Raw genomic sequence first — 12,137 nt, 5'->3', positions numbered from 1 at the left:
GTAGACTTTTGGCCCTGACACCAAAACTATGCATGTTCAGAAGACTGTAGGAAGTGGTGGTCTGTCTTATGCTGATGTTTCCCACACATATCTACCATATGCTGGGAAGATTTGAAGATTGTAAAGCTGTGTTTGAGGCTTTCTTTGTGATGCTGCTGGACAATGCGACTTGAATCTGGCCACCATACAGACTTCCTCCTACATTGTTTGAAAAAATTGTTTACTGCAGACAAGCAGGCAATTGCATCACATAGCCTATGGGTTTTCATCTGCTGTTTTCTACCATGTTTGAATGGTTTGAATAATCTCTGAAAAGGTTTAGAAAGTCAGTCCTGAAAGAATGTAAGTGTTCTTGTGGATACAAGTGCTTGCTGTACCAGTTTTTGGAGTACTGGCAGGTTAGATTTAATATTTAAAAATGTGTTCATTTGGTTTTATCAGCACGTGCTAGCTAGGGATTCCAGTGTCTGATATATGAAGGGTATCTATTTTCAAACACCTAGGGCCAGATGTAGGTAGTGAAAAATTAGCGAGTCGGAAATTGCGAGTCGGTGTGACTCGCAATTTCCGACTCGCTAAATGTAATGCAAGAAGAAAATGCGACTTCATTTTGCGAGTCGCAAATGAAGTCGCACTGCAGATAGCGAGTCCGCTGTTTGCAAGGTCGCTTTTTGCGATCGCGCTAAAAACGGACACGCAATTTGCGAGTGGGTGTCGCAAATTGCGATTGTGCTGGAAATTGAATGCAGGTGCTGCAGAACACTCTGGAAAACACTTCCTGGCACATGATGATGACATCACAGCCAGGAAGTTTGCAAATACACCTGGGAGGAGGGAGGACCACACCCATTGCAACAGCAGAACTGCAAACTGAAAGAACAGCAGCTACCATGGCAGAGACACCAAGGAAGCGGAAACTCAAGTTTGCAGAGAAAGAGCTGGAGGTGTTGACCGAGGAGTGTTGACAGCACCATGACCAACTTTTTGGAAGGCCTCGCCGTGCCAGAGGTGGAGAAAAAAAGACTATGGATGGACATCCAAGAGAAAATGAACTCCCTGGGTGTCAGCCACCGGAGCATAGAAGAGCTCAAAAAAAGGTGGTATGACCTGCGCTCCCGGACCAAGGAGAGGGTGGCAGAGCGGCTCCGGGAGATGAGGGGCACTGGAGGAGGACCGTCCACATTACCACCACCCACGGCCCTGGAGGAAAGGGTAGAGGAGACCCTTGAGCCTGAGGCAGTATGCGGGATGGGAGAGCTGGACACACCTGAGCCAGGACCATCAACCGGTCAGTTCCATGAGACATGCATGTACCCTCATTAATGCCATGCCCCCACCCACCTTGTACACAGTAGCATGCACAACCAAAATAGCTCATTTCAGAGTAGCAATCACCAGATGAGTTGATATGACACAAAGTGGGCAACATCCAATACAAAATAAAACACAAATTGAATTTGCAACAATGATGAAGACTTCCAGGCCTGGATGAAGTCATCTCTCCTTCCGTATGACACCAGCAATGACTAACAGCTCTGTTAATTACTTGATACATTCCAATATCTTCCCATGGCTCACAAAAGTTCCAATAGTTCTGATGAGACCTAACAGTCAAACAATAGTGCTGCTTTACTTTCCAGTCCTTACGTTCTAATGTAGAAACTTCCAGGGTCACTGTGAATATCAAGGCTACATAGTTTTGAATTCACTTCTTGGTACCGTTCCATCCACTCAACACTTCTTTTCTCTTTACCTCACTCTTGCTGGCTGTTTTTCATCTCTGCTTTATTTCTGTCACTTTTTTTTGCATCTTTCTCTTTGGTCGTCTTTCCCCCTTTTGTGCTGTTCTCTCTCTTGCTCTGGATCAAAATCTGAGGAGGAAAATAAGTTCTGGTATACATAAATGAGTGCCGCCCCATCTGCAATCACCTGCTTGATGGGAACCACTATAAGAACATTTTCTCAGTAAAACCTTAAGATCATAAACTATCTGTGAAAGTATTTGATGTGGTGTTGTAGATGCCAATTAACATTATCACCCTGTGTTTTAAGCCTTGTGAATTCTTACAGTACCAGCCAGAAAGCATTAGGCTTGCAGGCCCTCTCTGCATAGATCTAAAATAACCATTAATTCCACTCCACATTTGTGGTCAATTAGACACGCATGGATTCCTGGTTTGAAATTTTCATAATTCTCAAAGCTTGTCTCGAGCCGCTGTTCACATAAACTGCACACCATGACTTCCAATTATGTAGGCAGTGGAATATTCCATGGAAACAAACTATTCAGTACTGCACAGAGGCAGAAATACAAAAATAAATTGAGTCATTTGTCAAAGACAATAGCGGTGAGGAGGATAACAAGGGAACTTGATGTTATGTAAGACTTAACCATTGTGTTGTGAATTTAAATATTTCATCAGTATTGCAGTCTTTTCTTATTTACCTAACACTGAAATCATCAATGCTCAAACAGATTTACGTTGATGACAGTGGACATATTGGTTCCGATCCACAAAGGTAACCATACACTTTTCTATAAGTTTACGATTTTTGGGGAATTCACAAAGGAGTGTTAGGAGTGATATCTTTACGACTGCTTATTTTTTTACGTGCGGTGTCTCGGTCATGAATGCGGAGATTCTGTTTTCATAAAGACACTACAAGTAAAAAATCTTTGTGAATTACAAAAAATTGTAAACTTACACAAAAGTGTAAGTTTGCCTATGTGAATCAGGCCCTCTCAGCATTTTTACTTTCGAACTACCACCTAAAGTTGTGTTTTTATGCAGCCCAAATTTGCAAAATTGAAGCCTTGCAGCCTTGTTAGTGTAATGAAAAAAAATCAGTAGATTGTCTTGCATTTTTAGATACATATATGATGCTATATAGTCCATAAATTCATCCAAAATCTTAAATCATGTACCTAACACAAACCTAGCGGAATTGGAGTAAGATAACCATTCTACCATTTTGGCATTTTCTCAGTAGACTGAAAGCTAAGGGGCTTTCATTGCAGGATGGGTTGCATGTCACTACCATACTCCCAGTCTAGTTGCGCCTCCTGTAGCATGGGGCTGCTTTGAATACTTTTGCAAGGGGTCTCTTTGGTTTCCAGCCCTGTGAGACATGCAGGGTCAAAGATACTGTCATAAAGTGATTGGAAAGGTAACTGGGTTCGAGAGCATAAATAGACTGTTATTGCATAGCCGTGTACCATAATGCCATGGGATGATCCCAAAATACTGCTGCTTTGACAATTCACGCGTTGTGCTGCAGTGATGAAACATTGCAGAGCGCTTTTTCTTGAAACATATTCTGTTACAAAGATCCTGAAGGATCACAAATTAATGTGCGCCTTACTCTCGTACTGACTTTTTATCATGTCTAAGACATGCCCTGACACTACATTGCCACATATGGCTGCTCACGATGACTAAATGTGCTCTCCCAGTAGAATTGTTTCCTCCAAATTACTCTTAATTACATGAGCAGAGGTAATCATATTATTATTGGTTATTCCACATCAAAGAGTAACTCAGAATTACCCAAATTACTCAGATTATGCTAGTGTAATTAAAAGAACGCCCAGGTCTAATGTTTTCTTTTTTTTAAAATATATATTTATTGAATTTTAAACATAATATAAAACACATAACAGTTTAGAATCAGAGGTATCTCAAATGTACAGTAGACATTATGTTAGCAAAAGCTCACAAGGTATGTAACTTGGGGGAAGAGGGAGGGTCCCACGTAGGGTCATGCGAGGCATTCCCAACCATTATCATTCATATTCCCATAGTAAGACAGGTATCCAAATAGTCATAGGTATCAACAATAATCGTGAAGCTATGGAGGCACACAATCATGCAAAGAAGGTTAAATGAGTGCCATATCTGTCATCGTGTCCGGCTTGGTGTATGACGGGCCAGGGTTGGGTGGAGCAGCAAGGTCGACCACTATATCATCTGCCAGAATTGGGGTGATATCTTGGTCATCGCATGGTGCATTTCCTGCCAGCTTTTCTAGCTTATCCGTCCACTCATCCAGATCACTCTCATCTTTATCATCACTGCTCACTTTTTGCAGTCTACATTCCTCAGCCACTGCCCACTCCAGGCAGTCTGCTTTCCACCTATCTAATCTCAGTCTCTCAGAACTGGCTCAGTGTATAGCTATGCGTGTCATGCGAGAACCAGTCGCAGTCGTGCAAACTTATATCTCATCTTTTTACCATTTTTAGGTATGAGTAGCAGACTCAAAATACACTTTTGAAATGAAGGTTCCAACCTGCTGTGTCGTTACCCAACGGACTTCCAACCGTAGTTCCTCCCAAAGTTGCCTGACCAGTGGACAGTCCCAAGCCACATGGCCAAAATCTTCTGGGGATTTACCACATGTGGCACAGCTGGTAGGGCACAGCTGGAAGGTGCTGTGGGGTCAGATACTCCCTCTGTATATAGTAGAATTACACTAGATTGAAATGGGCATTGTTGGCAACCTCCCAAACCTCCCAAACCTACAAGAAGGTTTTGTGCCATTCTCCGTCCATAAGGGGGGTCTCTAGCATGTCATCCCAAGCTGTCCGTTTACAAGTGAGATTTGTCTGTCTGTAACTTTTTAGGGCTTTATTAAAACAGGAGATGATTCCCGATAGGAGGCAGGGTCTAGGATCAGCTGGAGAACCGAGGATTGTTCTAGCTCGTCCAGATACAAGTTCCATATCACAGTGTGAGATATACTTTGATACTGTAGAAATTGACTTTCTAAATGCCTTTTAGTGGAGCTCAACTTCGGCTTGCAGCATGAATGCACCATTAAGGTACAGATCTCCTGCATTATGAAGGCCTTCATTCGTCCACTGAGTAAAATCCATGTATTCCCTGCGGCACCGAAAGGGGAGCAGCCACCAGAGTGAAAGGAGTTTAGCATATGAAGCACATCAGAGGAAAACTGCTCTTTCCAAGGCTTGGGTCACTTGCCTAACAGTATTCAGTGTCTGTGCAGGATATTTGTTCGCACTCATCAGGAGCTTTGGCAGTTTGCATGCTCCAATGGCAGAACAATAGGTCCTTCTCCCAGTTGGGGCTTTCGTCACACCATATTGCGGCATTTTTGCAATTGCCCAGCAAGATAATACAACTGAAGATCAGGGAGCCCCAGGCCACCTTGGTCTAGGTCCAGCTTTAGGATTTCGAGACTGACCCTGCACCTTTAACCTGCCCTGACTAATTTCACAAGTAGCTCATCTTTAATCTGAAACACTGTTGCAGAATGAATTTCGCATGGTATAAAGGTAACAGGGCAGTAGCACCATCTTACATGAAACTACCCTGCCCATTAGATAGAGTGGCAGCTCAGTCCAGAAATGTACTGAGTTGTGTAAACCTTCTAACACTCTACCCAAGTTTAGTTTGTATTGTAGGTGCGGGTCGTGAGTGATCTGTAAGCCAAGGTAGTGGAAATTCTGTAACTCCCATGGTAGGCCCACTTGCAGAAGGTCATCAGCGGTGTACGCAGCTAGTGCAGCCAGTGGGAATAGTACTTTGTGATGATTTAACAAGAGCCCAATATCTTGCTGAAATTTTCCTTTCGCTGCAGCAGTCGCAGGATTGACTGTTCAGGCTCCATCACATCTAATAATGTGTCATCAGTATACATGGACACAATGTGAGTCTGATCGCCCACGAATAGCCCCCACTCTCTCATCTGTACACAAAGATACATCTCCAATGGCTTCATGGCCAGGGCAAATAGGAGAGGAGAGTGTGGGCAACCTTGCAGTGTGCCCCTCTCTATGTAAGGATTGCCGAGAATCTCATGTCCCACTCATACCCGTGCTTTTGGAGTATTATATAAAAGTTGCACTGAGGCTACAAAGATCTCACCAAGTCTCATCTGTTGGAGCACCTCCTCTAAATAAGTCCAGGAGAGGGTATCAAATGCCTTTTCAATGTCTAAGGTTTTCAGGGCAGGCCTTAGGGCTGTAGAGCATGTGGCGTGTATAACATGCAACAGATGCGACAGATTCATGTGCGTGCCATGTCCTGTGATAAAACCACATTGGTCTGCGGGGACCATTCGCATGATAACCCTATTCAATCGAATTGCAAATATCTTAGCCAATAGATTTACATCCACATTAAGCATTGAAAATGGCCAGGGTCAGTAGGGTCTTTCTCTAGCTTTGGAAGCATAGTTATAGTGGTTTCCCTCATATGGAGTTGGCGCACACCAGATTCCTTTGCTTCTAATATCGTTTGAATAGAGGAGGGAGAAGATGGATGGAATACTTCTGATAGTATTCTACTGGGAGACCCTCTGGGCCTGGTCTTTTTCCCATGGCCATATCCCTAAGTGCCTCCCCTAATTCTTCCAGTGTGGAATTTGCATCAAAGCCTACACCTACACCTCTATTAGTTGTGGGAGTTTCTGCTGAACTAAGAATCCCATCACCTCTGCCACATCCACACTCTCTGAGGCAGAGTATATGTGAGCCAAATGATTGTGTAACAATTGTGCTATGGCCACTGGTCCCATTACAGTGACTCCGTTGGGTCCGCAGAGGGCCGTATAAGTCATACTGGGTGTTCCCTCTTAAGTAACCAGGCTAGCATTCGCCCCAATCTATCTTCTTCTCTATGCAATTTACATCTGAAGTCCTTGCGGAACTAGCATTCCAACCTATCTCAGCGGTTCACCAACTTTCTATGCAATCCTGCAAGTGCTTCATTTTCACCCTCATTGCCCATAACTTTACTCTGCATTGCTGCAAGCTACACCTCTGCCATTCCAAGCTCCTCTTCGAGTTTCTTCTTGATACCATATGTTTCCCTGGGACTAACCCCATGGACAACCACCTTTAGGGCCCCCTATTCCACGCCTCTCGTGCAGGCCGTACTCCAGTTTGATCAAAGTAGCCACAGAGAGCCTCACTCACATCTGGATAATTTTCAGGGTCGTCTAACGCCCCTTGGTGCAACAGCTATAACAGAATACAGAGCCTCTGACTTCGCATTTCACACTCCAGCAATAGAGGGGCATGGTCAGAGAGAAAGCACACCTGATAGTTTGCTTTCACCACATTGATGATGCCATCATTGGTAAGCAGGAAGCAGTCTAATCTGCTATGTGCCCTATGGGGGGAAGAATAGCATGAATATTCCTAAACTATAGGGTGCAGTTCCCTCCACACATCTAGTAGCTGCAACCTATTCATATTTTTGCGCAAACCAGCTGTCATTTGATGTTTTGTGCCCATTTGCGGTGGGCGCCTATCTCTCTGACCATCTAAAATGCAATTAAAATCCACTCCCCATATGGTGGATAAGCCCATATAGGGTAATATCTCAGTTGCCAGTGCTGGAAAGAAATCCCCGTCATCAATGTTGCGAGCATATACATTCAATAAACATAACTCCAAGCCATCCAGCATTCCATGAAACGGTACTTATCTGCCAGTTACATCGAGCTCATGTCCACGCAATTGGAAAGGAGTACCAGGAACCACCCATATAGACACTTCCCGAGTGTCGGAGGAATAAGTAGAGGAGTATAACTGTCCACGCCATTTTTGCGGAGTTTTTGAGCTTCGCACTCGAGCAAGTGAGTTTCCTGAAGAAACACTATGTTAGCACGTGATCTCTTAAGATATGTGTGTGTCCAGTATCTTTTAACAAGCGTATTCAGGCCTATCACATTCTACGTGATCATTCGTATTGGATTAGCCATATCCTAAATGGTACCATTCATACCTCCATCCACACGACGCCTGTAACCTCAACCCCACTCCCCCCTGTTTGGTACATTACTGCCTCTCTTGCGCACAAAATACTTTAGGAACATCACCATAACAAACTCCCAAACCCTCCCACCCAGGTAAAATAATTTGAATTTAACTGGTTTTAGCCCAAACATCAATGTATCCCAACTCTATTAAACTAGAAAGTTAAACTTCTCCACTACTGCTGGTTTTGGCTGGGTCCACAAGGAGCTGAGCCCTGTTGTATTAGTTAACTGTAAGGGAGAGAAGTGATTCAATGCACGGTAGGCCGACCTCTTCTCCCTATGGACCCAGTGATCTCCGTGAACCTCCACTGCGTTGCCCACACGCAAAAGAAAGAAAAGGGGGTGAACGTAGGAGGTGGACAACAAGAACACAGAGGAGGAGGGTGAGGCCTCCACAGTCCGCCTGGCCCCATACCCAATGACACCCTTGGAACGCCCCCGGTCCCCCTCTATGCAGGTCAACACCTATCTCACCTCCCCTGTACCACCCAATACAACCAAACTGTTATCAAACTCTAAGGACCCTTGTTTCAGTGTTCAGCACCTTAATATCCAGCTGAAATTTGCTACATTGTTCATAGTGCCATACCGTCTAGGAGCTGACTCCTCAGGGGTAGCTCCTCATTGGATCACTTGTTAAAGTTTGTGCTTGCAACACTCAGTTACTCTGTCTCAGCTAGTGACTGTACAGGACCACTTTGCCGGTCTGAAGACTCACTAGGTGACACAGCACAGGTGACAGATTCGATCAGTGCCCTCGCCTCCTCTAATTCCAGCCTCCTTGATTCTAGGTCCAGGGTGCCGTCCAGTCTCACCACCACTCTTTCTCCAAGGTGAGTCAATCTCTTTCGTCTCCTGCTGTATCTATGAGATAAAGTCCCTGTAGCATTAGGGCCCCTGGGGTGTAGCACAGGACGGGTCAAAACTCCCCGCTGGGATGCGGTCACCCTCACTGACCTCTAGCCCATCCCAGGTTTACTTTAGTGTCAGAAAAAAAGTGTGTACATCCTTTGTGAATCACTTTTAGTTTAGCGGGGTATAGTACAATTTATTTCAGGCCCATGGCCTACGTTTTTGTTTCACCACACTGAAGGATTGTCTCTGCATATGCATAGCCCTAGTGTAGTTGGGAAAGTTTTAAATGTCGCACTTCTTGTACTGTTGGTCTCCATGTGTATGAACCATATGTAGGATCTAGTCCCGATCCTTATGGTTGAGTATCCGCATTATGATAGTGTGTGGCGGTACATCCGGCGGGGAAGGCAAGGCCAGGGACCTATAGGCACGTTCAGCTGCAAAATATTTGGAGAGGTTCTCCAATGATAGGCTGATGATATCCATTCTTCCAGGAATGCCTCCTACCTATCCCTCTACTCTCTCAGGGAAACCCACAAATCTAAGATTGTTTCTGCGGGATCACTCTTCTGTATCCTCGATGCGGGCCTCCAGTTTCCTCGTGTAGGTTTCAGGAGTTGCCACCGTGGCCCCAAGTTGGGCCATCTCTTCTTGCAGTTCATTCACCTGGCCTTACGTTTCTACAGACTGCTCGGCAACTTTAAGCAGGTTCGCCCAGAGGAGATTCATATCCAGGGCAATAGCATCAATTTTTCTTTGCACTGCCTGCCCCATTGCCTCTATAACTGTGAGTATTTGTGCCCGGGATGGTTCCACAGGAGTCTGTGAGGTTCCACCCCATCTTATTGTCCCCCACTTGCGCTGTATAGCGATCTCTGCATAGGGATGAAGGAATCAAGCCTGACTTCAGCCTGCCGAGTGACTATTCAGTGCTGATGCTCAGGCAGTAACTGTGGGCCAGGCAGGTGCCTGGACCCTGAGGGGATTGACCCTTATCCATGGCATCATTGAGGGGGGGCCCTTCATCACCTCTCCACCAGCTACAGCCTCGGCTGGTACAAGGGGCACCCCACAGGTCCGCTGGGCACCACTGCGCAGGATACGTGGCTCCACAGATGCCCACCCTGTGCATCCACTTCACTTAACTTCTTCAAGGCCCCGGCAGTGGAACAGGTTCCTTTCAGCTGGGCTTGGCACTTGGGGAACACTTTTGGGCTGGTTTCTGCACAGCGTCACCGTTAAACGACACTTGCCAGCCTGCACGGCCTTAGGGAGGAGAACGGGGAGGGGTGGATCCCCAATCCTGGCCTTCCGTTGGTGCCCCTCAATCATAAGCTGTCTCACAATCTTTTGACAGCTTTTTACAACAGCCTGGGGAGGACACAAACCTTTCTGGCACCTGCCAGCGGCAGAGAGTTAGCTGCATCTCTCGTAACACGGCTCTCCATCTGGTTACCGCCTCCAGCAGGTCTCATAAGATTACAGGTTGACTGTAGGAGGCCGCCTCCTCGACAATTTTGTTCGTTGTCCCACTCTGCCTGTCCAGCACCTGCTCTGGCCAACTCATGACCGCTTGGGGAGTCGAGGTGGGGAGTCTGGGGGCGTCAGGATACTCTAGGATTTTGGGATCAGGGCTGGAGCGCACTTCTAGTGCTTGCCCCGTCTAATCTTAACTCGGTATAAGAAGATGAAATCATATCCTTATGGATAAACATTTTCAATCACTATCCTCTTGGGGCATCTATATTTTGCCACTAACTTGTTGACATCTTGGACAGGTACTTAGAATTGTGTAATGCACTCTATTCACCACTTTTGGGAAATTATACAGCACAAGGTAGGACATTGTCAATGTTTGTTGAGTTTACTTTTCTGACTTCATCCACTGTCTCCTTTTTTTGTTCACATGCAAATGCCCTTGACCATCAGTGTTTCTCACCACTTAGAAATGTAATGCTTGAATTTTAATTTACTATGTATCAATTGTGCCAAACCAAAGTTGGTGTTGCACTATAAACAAATTATCCTTTTACAAAGGCTTAACGGAGCACAGTGAGAGGTTTCAGTGATTAACTGTTTGCAAATTCAAAATACACGACTGGAATTGTGTTTGTAGGTATGCCCATCGTGTCTGAACCTCTGTGGTGACTACAAGGTTATTTTGGAAGCAAGTGCCTAAATATGTTGTAATTTAGTTGGAGGCCTACAATGACTGTAGCTCGGTTTGAGGACAAAGCATAATAATTTGTTTATACTAGGCCTTTCTCCTATTAGCTTATACCATGGGTTTTCCTCCCTTTCCTGTGAAACATCTGATTTTAAAACACATGGTCACCTAGTAAATTCACCACTCATCAAAAACATCTAAGGGCCGGAATAAAATGCAAACCGTTAACTGTTAAAGCAGTAGCTCTCCACTGTTTAGAAAATTAAATAATATTATCAGATTACTCAAGTATAAAAATTGATATTCTTAGCTTGGTTCATAAGAGCATCATATGTGCAGCAAACGGACGCTAGTATGGGTGTTTGAGGGCCTCAACTGAAGCAACGATTGCACCAACAAAAGTAGATCATACACTAGGAGCTAAAAATGCAAAGTGATATGTTAGAGACTAGCATAGTTCTTCATTTAAAAAAAAAAATTAAGAAAGAATCCAACCTCCCCAATATTATTAAAATCTAATTTGTGTCTATGTTGTGTTTGTGAGCTAAATAATCTTACTTCCCAATTAGTGTATTTCTATGTATTCTTGTTTCTGTACTGTTGTGTATTGCTTTGAGATTCAAATCATAGAAATTGCATAGGCCACTGTCACCGACTTTCGGTAGTGAGTCCAGTAGTTATTCAGTGGTGGTCCACAGAAGTCAAACAGTTAAGAGTAGGAGTGCGAGAAATTAGTGTAATTTGCATTTGTATGATTTAATGAAACTTGAGAAAAGAATTATAAATTTACATTTAATTATATGAAATGCAAAACTTACATTTAGTGCCAGAGTTTACCATGAAATGCTTTGTTGCGTCCACTTTAGGATGCAATGATGCATTCTGAAAATAGTGCAAAACAACACAAGAGCAGTTAGCAACAGCTCCTCACATTCTGTTGTTCTTTTTGTTCCTGTGCACTTGCAGTAATCTTTTATCACAAACAGCACGTAATTACCCTATGTGGCATATTCGCATAATGTTGGGAAAGTTGAATCACAGAGAAATCTCGAAACTATGCATGATTACACCAGCATAATGCAAATTTCACCCAGGCCTAGTTTAAAGCGAGGACCTGGCCTTGCAGTTCGGGCTGGACTGTTCCCATGTGGAACAGGGTCAAGACTGATTTGCATATGGCTGGGTTCAAACTGGGGTGGCATGGTGAGCAAAATAATGGATGGATTAAACCCAGATCTGTGACTGGGGGTGAATGTTTGATTGGTTCCGCATTCCGTCCATCCAGTTACGCTATCCCACAGCGTTTGTGTTTTCCTTTGCTAGTTTA

The 12,137-nt window shown here is 44.4% G+C and overlaps 1 protein-coding gene across 1 annotated transcript in view; it reads left to right on the top strand.

Annotated features, from left to right (window-relative positions):
- The window catches only part of IQCJ (IQ motif containing J), a 701,797-nt gene that overhangs the window by 491,572 nt on the left and 198,088 nt on the right, over positions 1-12,137 (top strand). The window lies entirely within an intron of this gene.

The sequence above is a fragment of the Pleurodeles waltl genome, chromosome 11 (assembly GCF_031143425.1).
Source record: "Pleurodeles waltl isolate 20211129_DDA chromosome 11, aPleWal1.hap1.20221129, whole genome shotgun sequence".
Lineage (NCBI taxonomy): Eukaryota > Metazoa > Chordata > Amphibia > Caudata > Salamandridae > Pleurodeles > Pleurodeles waltl.
This window is presented reverse-complemented; position numbering and strand designations above follow the sequence as displayed.